Source organism: Megascapheus bottae, chromosome 25 (genome assembly GCF_031878675.1).
Source record: "Megascapheus bottae isolate mThoBot1 chromosome 25, mThoBot2.hap1, whole genome shotgun sequence".
NCBI lineage: Eukaryota > Metazoa > Chordata > Mammalia > Rodentia > Geomyidae > Megascapheus > Megascapheus bottae.
The window spans coordinates 10,759,227-10,772,812 of NC_143533.1; the positions used below are offsets into that span (position 1 = coordinate 10,759,227).

The following is a 13,586-nucleotide window of genomic DNA, read 5'->3' on the forward strand; positions in this document are numbered from 1 at the left end:
GATGGCAATTCATGGGGTGATTATGAACAGACAACATGGCATTAGATATGTCATCTGACCTAATGTCCTTCTCCTAATAGCCCTAGCAGGGTTAGAGAATCACTAGTGTTTTCACAGAGGATTCAGTTCAGCATTCCTGTCATCAGGAAAAGACAAAATTATGATGTTTATTTGTTATTTCCTCAAGCAGAAGAGCATATAATAAACCTTAAACATGTATAATTTTTTTTTCAAACTGAAGGGAAAAAAGTCTAGCCTATAACTGGGAATGGGGGGAATTCAATTACTTAGAAAACATGCTCATCTGGAATTTCTTTTTCATAAGACAAATATATATTTTTCAGTATATTCCAACTCTTCTTAAAAGCCTCATTCTCTGCATTTCCTGGATAGAACAAATTCCATCAGCTGTAGCCTCCCTCCTTACCATCATCTACTGTTCCTTACTAGCCACATGAATTCTGGGTTAGGTACAGAATACTCAAGGTACAGCAGGAAATATGTACCAGCCCAAAGTCCCTTCTTGAGGCAGAAATTCCATAAGAAGCTGGGCATATTGACTTACATCTATAATCCCAGTTACTCAGTATAGATCAGGAAAATCATAGTTAAAAGATTATTGGGCAAAAAAATTTAAGGGGTATGGCTCAAGTAGTAGAATGCTTAGCAAGCACAAGACCCTGAGTTCAAAGCCCAATACTGCTCTCTGCCAAGTTAAAAAAAAAGAAAATAGAGGAAGAAAAGCAAAATCAAGGGATATATACTTGTATCTTTAAAATTAAATATACCTTTAACCCTGGAAAGCCCCTGTTGATCCCAAGGAACAAGAAAAAGTATTGCCAACATCCTCAGGGAAAAGATGGCTTATCTTTCCTAATCTAATTTTCCCCTAAGGCTACCTAAAATTTTTGCTCTAATTTAGGCAAAACCTCTGGGAATATATACCCAGGAATATGTATTTTTTTTAACCAGCTGTCTCATTGGGATTTACTGAGAGTCTCCTGTCACTGCCTATTCTCTCAGAGGACATGGATTAAAAAAAAAAATGTGCCCCAAATCATGTAGAGATAACCATACAAGTAAATTCAAGCATTAGCAACTGCCCAGAACAAATTTTAAATATATGTATATGAAAAACAAATGAGCCAATAAATCAATTTAATCTTAACAACAGTCCCTTTAAAAGCCACATTAGGAGAAAGCAGTTGGGTAACATGTCTCTCATATTAGCTATCTCTTTAAAAAGGAAAACTACAAAACATGCTAATAATAAAACCCTACAGAGGATGATTCAGTGCCAGTAGGTCTGAGTATACAAATGCCAGAAGTAGTGTTGAAGATGCATGTCTGTAGTCTACTATTTACTAAAGGTGATACATAAGTTGCCCCAAAATGTAGTGGCTTAAAATAAACATTATCTCACAGTTTCTGTGAGTTGAGAGCATTTTGGAATTTGAGAGGGCTTAGCTCTATGTTTTTCTAAGGTGGTTCTGCCCAGAAGGCTGGCAGGGGTAAAGTCTCATGAAGGTATCATTGAGACTGGAAGACTTGCCTACAAGATACCATACTCACATAGCTGTGGACAAAGGGGCCCTGGTTCTATACTATGTAGACTCTTCTCCATACATAGGCAGCCTGAGTGTTCTCATGACATGACAGTTGATTTCTTTGAGAGCAAGCTACCAAAGAGAGAAGGAGAAAGCCAACATGTCTTGAGAAATGGGTCTCTGAGGGACACACACCAATACCTCTACAGAATGTCATACATTAATGACTCACTTCTCTGTCCAGCCTACATTTTATAGGGAGAGAATTTTGCTAAAGCCAGGCACTGATGGCTCACACCTGTAATCCTAGCTACTCAGGAGGCTGCGACCTGAGGATCACCATTTGAAACCAGCCCAGGTAGGAAAGTCCACAAGAATTTTATCTCTAATTAACCACCAGAAAACCAGTAGTGGTGCAGTAGATCAAAGTGGTAGAGTGCTTGCTTTGAATGAAAAAGCTCAGGGACAGTATCCAGACCCTAAATTCAGGCTGACTGCAAAAAAAAAAAAAAAAAAAATTAACTACCATTGTGAGATATGTGGTATCCTGGGACAAAGAAGAAGAAAACATGATAAAGCCACTTTTCAGGAAATGCAAGTTCTCTATTAATGGCTACCTGAAAAGTTCTAAGGAATATTTTCTTCCTTTCCTTTTCTTTTCTTTGCCATTTCCAGGGCTTGAACTCAGGGTCTGAGCTATGTCCCTGAGCCTCTCTGTGCTTAAGCCTAGCACTCTACCACTTGAGCCACAGTGCCACTTCCAACTTTTTCTGTGTATGTGGTACAGAGGAAGTGAACCCAGAGCCTTCATGCATGCTAGGTAAGCACTCTACCACTAAGCCACCTTCCCAGCCCAAGGAGTATTTCTTAGAGTAGTTGTCTAATATGATTTTTCAAAGTGCCTCAGATAATAAATCATTAAGACTTTAGCAACCATGTGCTTTTGGTATGTGGGAGAAATTGCCTGAGTCTGGTATGGCACCTGTTCAGGTCTTTTCTCACAGGTTTAGGGAGTAAAGAAGAAGACAAGAGAGCCCCTCAGGCGATTTTTATCTTTTTCACTGACGTGTATATTTTGGATTTATTTATACCATTAACCATTCACAATTTTCTTTGTTTCCCTCATCTTGGAATACTCATGTCATTACTATCTTTTTCAGGATAAAGCAGCAGTTCAACAGAAAGCTACTACAGCAATAGACTCAGGAAGTATTTTGAGATCAATTAGGAACCATTTGGCTGAACACTGTATTCTGAAAACAATCACTCAGCATTAATACAACATTACAAACGCTGTTTATGTTTGTTTCATCAGCTAGAATCTGAAAAATTGGTCCCATCGAAATTCTGTTTTCCCTGGCAGCACTAAGTAGTCATTCAACAATTACTCAGAGCTCAGAGCTCTCCCACCTACAAACACAAATGCAATGCCACTGTCAAAGGTTTGTCTCACTGGATTCTGCTGGAGAGCTTCAGTGAGCAAATCACATGCCCTCAATCATTGCCCTTCCTCCCAACCCCCACCCCACTCATCAAGGCTCACTCATACCTACTGCTTGATCAATGTTTCTAGACATCTTGTCTAAAAGGTTTCTCCCACCCACAGCTGCACTCCAATAGGCCTCTAATATAACTAATCTTATTGCATCCCACCCATGCTACCTCTCATTTCTGGCTCTCATCCTCATGCAGTCCTTAAGACGAGGACTGTGCCATACTCCTTGATGAGTTCTTCCAGCTTTTAAGCAGTATATTGGGTAGAACAGTCAAGAGGTGGCTCATGCCTATAATCCAAACAATCAAGAGAGTAAACGAATCAAGGTTTCAGCCTAGCCCAGGGCAAAAAGTAACCTCCTATCTGTAAAAGAACTAAAGAAAAAAGGCTTGGGTAGATGGCTCAAGTGGTCGGGCATCTGCCTGGCAAGTGCTGTTTATAATATCCATCAACTGTAATTATATATTCTATTTCACCTGGCATTATCGCTATTTTCTTCATTTTCCCTGTGGACTCAAAGGTGGATAATGCATCATCATTTGTCTACCTCCACAATGACAGACAGAAATAACATGCAGAGAAGCAGCAAGATCAAATGCCCAACAGGAAACTTCATGAACTGAGGGGCATGCAAGAAACACAGATCCAGGATAATTCTGGCTATAATCAAACTGGAAACTTCTAGAACTCTTAAGAAGATTTATGTAATAGTTGGTAGTTTAAGAGGTTTGAGTCTTTAGGTTGAACTTTTTTCCCCAGATGCTTTGTCACAATAGCAAAAAAGAAAAAAAGCTAATGGAGAGTGTCTATCCATTCCTGGGGTAGAGTAGAGTTTCATCATTTCCCAGAAATAGACTAAGTGGAGCATGGACTCTACTTTTTGACCTCTCAGCAGCCCTCTCACTCATCATTGAAACTTAAAAAACAAAACCAATAAAAGCAAAAAACCATGGCTCCAGATGATTTCTACAAGATGATTAATTCACAAAGTGAATGCAAAACCAGGGTACCATCTGCCCTTGTTTTCTGTATTTTGCCAACAGAGTACCAATATATTTTTTCCCAGCAATTAAAAATAAAATTTGGCGGGGCATGGTGGCTTATGCCTGTAACCCTAGCTACTCAGGAGGGTGAGATCTGAGAATCCAACATTCAAAGCCGTGAGACTCTATAATTAACAATGAGAAAACCGGAAGTGGCGCTGTGGCTCAAGGGGTAGTACAGTAGCCTTGAGCTGAAGAGCTCAGAGACAACACCCAGGCCCAGAGTTCAAGTCCCATGACTGACAATAAATAAATATACGCATATACAAATATATACATACATACATACATACATACATACATACATACATACAATTTGCTCTGAATCGCCAAGTAAACTGGAAGATCCCAATGGCCCAAACCACTAAGTATCCAAAATTTTCAACATATATCCACTTCCCCAGCAAATTATCAGAAGCCACCACACCCACTCTGGGCAGGATTTCATTCTTCCCCTGAGCTTGTAGGGTTACTGTCCAGATTTCTGAGTCAACCTCCCCACTAACACCCAGAACTAGCAGCTGGACACTGAACTCAGGTCAGTGAAGCCCCAAAGCAGCCCTGAGAATCTGGCAGTTGCCTGAAGTCACCCCATCCTCATCTCCTTCCAGTCACTTTCCCCAATGTCTTCTCTATACAAGCATACTCTTGGGAGCCACACAGCTGGCCAAAGAACAAGCTGCCAGTGGAATCCATGGGTGGATACACAGCAGGAGCTACTTAACTGATTGCCTCTGCTCTCAGAAGGGAGTTTGAGGGTATTTTTATCACTGAACTATTTCCACTCAGCAAAACATCTGGGGGACACAGCTACTGTCCTGACTACTATGCTGTCTGGCTAAAGAAATCATGCCAAGCTTTGTAGCTTTTGTTCACAGGATTTGTTTTGGGGTGGAGCTTAAATGAAACTCCCACTTCTTTTTCTTTTTCTTATTTATAAGTCTGAAGCCATGGCACCAATGTCTGCAGAGCGCTTTCTTGCAGTGACCTTTCCCTGGTAGAAATGCAAAGCAGTGTGCATAGGAGACAGAGAAGAGACCTGGGTACTGATGGCTCACACCTGTAATCCTAGCTACGTAGAAGGCTGAGATCTGAGGATCTCAGTTCAAAGCAAATCAGTCATCAAAAGCCTCAAGTAGAGCTGTGACTCAAAATGTTAGAGCACTGGCCTTGAGCACAAAAGCTCAGGAAAAGTACCCAGGCCATGAGTTCAAGCCTGAGTGCTAGCACTAAAAAGGAGACAGACAAACAGACAGGAGACAAGCCAAACATTTCCTTTAATTAAGAATCACTTTCTGGGTCACCTCCCTTCTAAAAACTAACTCCTTCCTTTGATAACAAAAATGGCAATGACCCATTGTGTGCAGGGGGGGTGGGGGGGTGGGGGGTGTGTTGGTACTAGGAATTGAACTTGGGGTCTCAGTATTGTCCCTGAGCTGTGGCTGGTGCCTTAGCACTTGAGCCACAGCTCTCCCTCCAGCTTTTGGTAGTTAATTGGAGATGAGAGTCTCACAGACTTTGCTGGCTGGACTGGTTTCAAATCTAGATCCTCAGATTTTAGCTGCTTGAGTAGCTAGGATTCTAGGCATTTGCCACCAATGCCTGGCTTAGCATTGATCCATTGTTCAGGGTACAGTCCTTATGACCTGAGCGCCTCTTTATAGGTCTAACCTTATAATAGTAGAGCTCTCACTTCTTTTGGCAAAGTGATCTAGGGATGAGAGGGAGGTCTCTGCAGCTTCAAAAGGAAAAGACTTCCATGGCTTCTGAAAGTGCTATCTCCTGTCAACTTTAAAGCTATGGTCCTTGGAAGTGGAGGTATGGCTCAAGCGATAGAGCACCAGACTTAAAAAAAAAAAAAAAAAAAAAAAGCCAGAGAACAGGGCCCTGATATCAAGCCTTTTGGACACCCCAAAACACTTGTGACCCTTGGCCAAGCATCAGTGGCCCACACTTGTTACTCTAGCTACTCAGGAGGTGGAGATCTAAAGATTGAGGTTTGAAGCCAGATCATATCCACATATCTAAAAGCCTCATCTCCAATTAGCCAGCAAAAAGTTGGAAATGAAATGTAGCTCAAGTGCTAGAGCAACAGCCTTGAGCAGAAATGTCAAATTGAAAGTGAAAGGCCCTGAGTTTAAACTTCAGTACTGGCATCAAAGAATTTTTAGAAATTAAACTAAAACAAAGCTGTGGCTCTCCTGGCAGGATATCCAGGAGATCTCCTGAGCCCAGACATAAGGAACATCAGTTTGAAAGAAAAAGGAATCAAGGAAACGTGAGGGAGAAATGGTTCTGGTCCAAAAGAGAGGACCAGACAAAGCAGGGGGCATAAGACAGCTAAGAAGCCTGTTGGGAGGCAAGCAGGTCTGAAACCCTCACCCTTGGGAATTTTATCAGCCTTTTATCAGTCTGTCATCATTCATTTGTGTTAAACATGAGATCTGCCACAGATGCCTGCTAAATGACAAAGGACTTTGACTCTGCCTAAGAGAAATGTGCTTTTAACTAATGTCAGAAACCCAAGCTACAGACAGACCAGCAGAGCCACAGCAAATGGGCAAAGTGTCTCTCTGAGCAAAAATGGAAGGAGGGAAATTGGGTCAGGAAGAGTGGCCTAGAGTGGACCCAGACAAGCAGCATCCTCCAGCCTTATGACTCCTTTTCCCTCATATACCAATTAGCACCACCCAGTCAACAAGACTTGATTTGTTTTAAAAATCATAATTTTTTTTTTTTTGCTTTCCAAGTTCAGAGCCATAACCCTTTCTCCCTTGGGATGCAGCAGACCTACCACTGAGCAATTTAGACACTCTATTGAGTTCCATGCCAGGATTCTGACTTTCTGACATAAGGGTATAGAGAGATCCAACCCCAGAGTCACTGCTCATAGGGCACCTGGGATAGAAGGCATGGAAGAATATTGCCCACAGTCTAGGGCTAAATAGCCACAGGTGCTATATAGCCTGGCTTGTTCAGCCTACCTGCAAAAACAGAAATACCCTTTCCTGTTTTCAGAGATGATGAGGTCAGGTCACTGCACAGAGGTCCCTTAGAATTTCTTGCACAAATCAGAGAAGCACAGTATTTAAGAGATGATCCAATGGACAAAACCACAGCCTACAACAATCATCATAAGAAAAAAGTAAATGTACACAAGTGGCAAGAATATTAACCCATGTTAACCACATAAATTAATGGGATTTAGTGCAAAAACACTAAACATATGTATATCATGATGATCTACATTTTAACCAAACTCAGAGGCTACTTAGAGCATAATGGTCAGATTTTTTACTTGATCTCTTTTCTTCTTGGATTGAATGTCATGACAGCAGGTTGTCTCCATTTATCTCAGCAGCAGGTACACAAAGATGTGGAATGGATGGGTACGTAGAAAGTTGTGAAGAAGGATTAGCAATCTAGTCTCACCAGGCATGGTTTATCCATAAACCAGTGAGAAGGGCCAATGTAAAATACATATCATAAAAGAGACAAGGCTAGGGGCTGGGAAGGTGGCTTAGTGGTAGAGTGCTTTCCTAGCATGCATGAAGCCCTGGATTTGACTCCTCAGTACCACATACACAGAAAAAGCCAGAAATGGTGTTCTTGTGGTAGAGTGCTAGCCTTGAGCAAAGGAAGTTCATGAACAGTGCCCAAGCCTTGAGTTCAGGCTCCAGGACAGATTGGGTGGGTGGGTGGGTGGGTGGGTGGGGTGGTCGCTGTGAGATCACAAAGGTAAAGACTCTGGAGGTGGTGGAGTAAAGAAAACTCCAAGGAGCAGATTCAGAAGGCCATAGGATCATGGTGACTGATGATGGAGACAGAAAAGCACCATCTCAAGTGCTATTTCCAAAGCGCTCAAAGTGAGTAACTGTGTGAGAGGCTGGCTCTAGAGAAGGAAGAGTCCATCACCTAGGTATGGCTGGACTCTATAACCACTGGCCGTAACCTCAACAAGGCTGAGACTCCATTAGTTGAGAGCTGTGGTATAAAGTAGAACATGGAGATTACTCACGGTTTTCAATGAGATGACCCAGGAACTTGTGGGTAGTTGAGCCTCCACGGGGCAGGGGAGTCCAGTCCAGATGTTACCCTCCAGCAGCACACTGGCAGAGAAAACACAAATGGTAATGTCAGTCCGGGGCCCCATTATCAAGTGGGGAGCATCCTTAACCTCTGGATACCCCACAGCACTGGCCAGATGTCTGGCATCTATCGGAGAAGAGACACTATCTACCAGCCGAAGCTCTAGCACAGTCCCTAGGCAAGTTCCCCGGTGTAGCCCCAAGATTTATGGCCACACAAAATGCTTGGAAATTAGGGGCTTGCGTCCTTCTGACAACAGACAAGAAAAGTCAAGACTTTCAAGACTCACCGTGCACACATGAACAACGAGTACTAGCAAGACCAGGGATAGACTCACAGAACCAACTTCTAGAAAGCTTCAGTTCTTACCTGTAAATTACCTTACTCATAAAACTCAGTTTCTAAACAAATGTTATTCTTTGTTCTGTCTGGCTCTGAACCCAAGAGGAGACAAAGCAGCCTACAGTTCCAAAGCTTAACCACTCCTCTAGTTCTCTCTCCTTAATCCCCAAAGACATGCACCAGCCAAAATGAAACTTCTGGTTTGCTTCAAAAACAGCGTTCAAGAAGAGAAAGAACTGAGCTGCTCATGTTCACAGAGAGGAAGAAAACCTAAAAACCTGAGGGGGAAATCTAAAGACATTAATAAAAAAAAGAAATCATTCATTCCCTAGGAAACTAGACTTCTGATTATGACTTGTTTTTTTTTTTTGATTTTTAAATTAAATCTTCATGTAATTCTGAATTTTATCTTCTGAATCGTTGCCTGGCCCTAATGGATTACAGATCACACACTTAAACAAGTGGAACTCCAGTCAGCTAAGAAGCAAAGAGGAGTTTAAACCCTCAGATGTCCTTCTGGGGTGTGTGTGTGTGTGTGTGTGTGTGTGTGCAGGCATATATACTAGGAATCAGGGCCTGGGCAATCTCCCTTAGCCTATGCACTTAAGCTAGCCTCAGATGTCCTTCTGGGGTGTGGGGGGGGGGGGGGGGGCATACATACTAGGAATCAGGGCCTGGGCAATCTCCCTTAGCCTATGCACTTAAGCTAGCACTCTACAACTTGAGCCATTGCTCTACTTCTAGCTTTTTTATGGTTAATTGGAGATAAAAGTCACTCTCATGGATGTTTTGTTCACAGCTAGCTTTGAACCTCAATGTTCAGATCTCAGCCTTCTGAGTTGCTAAGATCACAGATGTGTGCCACTGGTACCCAGCTATTAATTGCCTTGAGGAAGAGAATATCAGTCCTTGTAGACCAAAATCACTGCATGTCTTTGGCAATTAACATCTTGGTGGGTGTAACTGAGTTCTGTTCTGTTTCTAGGGTGTCAGCTGTAGCTGATGTATCTGTCCCCCCGCCCCACATTCCACCCCCACTAAATGGGGATTTGGACCTGTTTTCCCAAAGGCTCATTAGTTTTTTATAAGGCAAAAGTTAAGGTTTCTTTTGCATAAAGCAGAATTTAGACAGTGAGGTCATTTGTTTTGAAACTACAGCAACCATTCCAATTTTTTTTCTTCTCCATTTTTACATTCTAGTTATGTTGGGTCAAGAGAGGAGCACAGAAATGTAGGTTTCAGAGACAATCTGAAGGGCCACTGGACCACCCACAGCTGACCCAGGATTCTATGTTCCACTACCCAGGGCAATTTTCTGTTCATTTCCCTTCTAACAGAGGACATTCCAACCCAACAGGCCAACAAAGACACCAGAAGACCACAAAAACATCACAGAATCCCACAGCCCTGAGATCTATTAAACACACACACACACACACACACACACACACACACTTTAAAAAGCCAGGCATCAGTGGTTTGTTCCTATAATTCTAGCTACTCAGAAGGCTGAGATCCTAAGATCATTGTTCAAAGCCAGCCTGAGCAGGAAAGTCTATGATACTTTTATCTATAATTAACCACCAAAAGCCAGAAGTATGGATGTAGCTCAAGTGGTAGAGCACTAGCTATGAATGGAAAGAGCCAAGTCCCTGCTCCAGTACTGGCAAACACAAACAGACAGACAAATCCCATATCATAATGTTCATTATACTATTTGTTCTTGATAAGGAGAAAGGGACCTAAGTAGGGGTGAGGAACATTGCAAAAATCCTGTGAAAATATAAAGGATGATTTCCCCCAAAAGGAGAGATAACTATGCATTCAAAGTGAAAGGGCTCGTGAGTCCTCTGAGATTTCTCTCTCTACTTTAGGCTAATAATTTCTGCTACATTACCAAAGCTCATTAGCTTTCCTCCTAAATTCTCTTAACCTGGCAACTCTTCTGGATAGGGACTTGGGAATGAAACCCCTTTGGCCAAGTGACATAAAGGAGCAAAAGCATTGAGGAGAATGGCTTCCTACAGCAGGTATAGTGGTTCTCCTACTGGTGACATTGTTCAGTACTGCTGGGTTCTCACTTAACAGCTACAACAGAGACCTTCCCCTTATACATACAGCTACAGTACAGCTTGGTATTCAATTTTTCAAAACTATAATAATTATTATTAGTGGCAAAACTAAAGCACGGGCTGTTTAAGCATGTATACACAGATAGTGCAAACATAAAAGAATCAAAGAAGCAGCTCATGCCCATAAGATTAGCTACTCAGAAGGCTGAGATGTGGAGGGTCACAGTGGCAAAGCCAGCCTAGGCAGCAAAGTCTCCAACACTCCATTTGCAAAACAACCAGCAAAAAAGCAGGCCTAGAGGCATGGCTCACATGGTAGAGTATGATACTAGCAAGCAAAAAAGACTACAAAGTCAAATCCTGGTACCAGGAAATAAAACAAAAATGCAAAGACTGAGTAAAACATTAAGATATTTTGTCACCTCTGAGAAAAGGCCCAAGACTTGTAAGGTATTTGTAACCTCATATGGGCTCTATTTTGTGTTCATTATACTATTTGGTAGGGAGAGGAGACAGAAGCATTCTCATCATTTTTTGAGGCTGGCCTCAAAATTGATTATCCTGTCTCAGACTTCTGATCAGGTCAAACTACAGCCACACACCACCATGCTGGCTTTAAACTCTATCTATACGTGTGTGTGTGTCTGTGGGTGTATGTTTGTGTGTGTGTGTGTGTGTGTGTGCGTGCGCGCGTGTGAACACATGATCGTGCACCAGTACTGGGACTTGACCCTAGAGCCTCATGTGTTCACTGGGCTTTTTCACTCAAGGTTGGTATGTTACCATTTGAGCCACACTTCAACTTTCAGCTTCTGGCCAGTTCACGGGAGCTAAGAGTCTCAAGGACTTTTCTCTCTGGGATGGCTTCCAACCTCAGTCCTTAGATCTCAGCCTCCTGAGTAGTTAGGATCCCAGGCTTGGTTTGAGACACTAATGTTACATACATTTTCAGCTTATTACCATAAAGCAATTACAGAGAGAGAGAGAAAGAAAGAATTTGTGTTGAGAACAGAGACAAGGACCTCCATAATCCTGAGTTCTTCTCAGTCCTAGTTTAAAGCTCTCCAATAAACCCACAAAGTGAGCCCAGTGCCTGTCAAAGGCTGGCCTGAAAAGGACCAGTCCAAAGTTCTTGGCTCCAGGTACACTCTAAAAATACCTTTTCCCTTTTAAAAGTCCACACCCTCGTACAGCCCTGCACTCTGTGTCCACACCATGCTAGCCTCCAGTACTGCCTGTCAGTCTTGAAAAGCCAGCGTTGAGTTTCCTTGGACTAAAAAGTCTTTCTTCTGACATGCTCCAAGACCGATTTCTGGTAGCACATTCTGGTATCACACATTCTGTTATCAGGCACGGTATCCTCATGTCCTGACAGCTGAGAAGGGAGCCAGGAGCCAGATACTTCTGAAATCAGGAAGATACTGGATATCACCTTAGTAGGTACAGAGGCTAGAGTTTCCTATATCTTCTCCTGAAGTATCTCATCAAACCTGTAAATACCTGATAAGATACTAAATGTTAAGTATCCATCTTCCAGAAAATAAAGGATAAAGAGATGTGGTCTCTGTGTCTCAATTCCTAGCCCTTCCCATATTGGCCACTACCATCTTGACCAAATAAGAAGAGAATGCAAGGAAGAGCAAAGACTGGTGATATTCCCATTAGTAGAGAAAGTTTTGCTTTTATTCCTTCAACACTATTCTACCTCCTCTTGTGTTGCTATGTTAGAGAAACGTACAACAGAGATTCATTTCCTACGATTCTAGAGACTGGGAAATCTCATACATTGTCATCCCATGGCAGAAAGCAGAAGAGCAACACAAGGCAAGGGGGTAAGGGTTTGAACTCACCTTGGCAACAAAACCCACTCTCAAGGTAACCAATCCTCTCCTACAACAAAGACATCAATGCATATGTGACAGCACAGCCCACAGGTCCTAATCACCTCTAATTTGGTCCCACCTCCCAACAGTATTGCACTGAGGATTATGTTTCCACACATGAACTATATGGAAGGACCATCCTGGGTGTAATAACCAAAAACTGACCCAATAACATTTTAACCAAGTTTTAGATACCCTGCAACTCATCACCAAACACAATAGCACAAGTCTCTTCTACTCCTTTCCTAAGTCAGCTCTTTGAACAGTGCAAAGGTAGCCAGACATAGTAGCTAATGCCTGTAAGCTCAGCTTCTTGGGAGATGGAGATTGGGAGAATCATGGTCTAAAGCCAACTTAGTTAAGAAGTTTGCAAGAAGCCATCTCAAACCAATATAACTGCTGGGTAACATGTGGTGTATGCTTATCATTACAGCTATGTAGGAAATGTAAATAGAAGAGTTGCAAGCTAGCTCGGCTATGGCATGAAGTGAAACACTACTGAAAAACAAGCAAAAATGATTGTGAAGGGGGCATATTTTAAATGGTAGAATACCTGTCTAGCAAGTGTGAGACCCTTGATTTCAAATTCTAGCACTGAAAAAAAGAACATAGTGCGTGTGCGCGCGCACACACACACACACACACGCACACACACACACACACACACACACACACACTTCTTTTTGATGAACTCAGAACAATAGCTTTATGGGGAAACCATTGCCAAAAGCTCAGGAAAAGAAAGGGCTGCCAATTGCATGGACAAAGAGTTATAGCAACTAACGTGGGAACAAAATGATCTCACAATCTTTCCACTGAGCCTGTGAGTGTGGGGGTCTCTCTGACATTTGGAGGGTTCCCTCATAGACACCATCACTATTTCCACCCTAGGGGACCCAGAGGTTATGTGGCAGTAGAGGAACAACAGCCAAGCCAGGAAACAGACTCCAGAGGTGGCTCTTTGATCTTTAACCTAGCCAACCCACTGACCCCTGCTCCTGGGCTAAGGAGAGGGCTGGTGATCTCCGTGAGGAGCAAGCCCCTGGGCTAAATCAGGCCTTAGTCACCACATCTGTTGGGAGCCCAAGCCAGGACTGGAAAGGAAAGTGGACTTT

General features: G+C 42.5%; 1 protein-coding gene across 1 annotated transcript in view; it reads right to left on the minus strand.

The window, feature by feature from the left end:
• Positions 1-8,308, minus strand: part of Tln2 (talin 2) — a 256,404-nt gene extending 248,096 nt beyond the window's left edge. The window contains exon 1 of the mRNA XM_090358263.1: positions 8,104-8,308. The gene's annotated coding sequence lies outside the window, so the exon portion shown is untranslated. The remainder of the gene's footprint in view (positions 1-8,103) is intronic.
• Between the last annotated feature and the right edge of the window lie 5,278 nt (positions 8,309-13,586).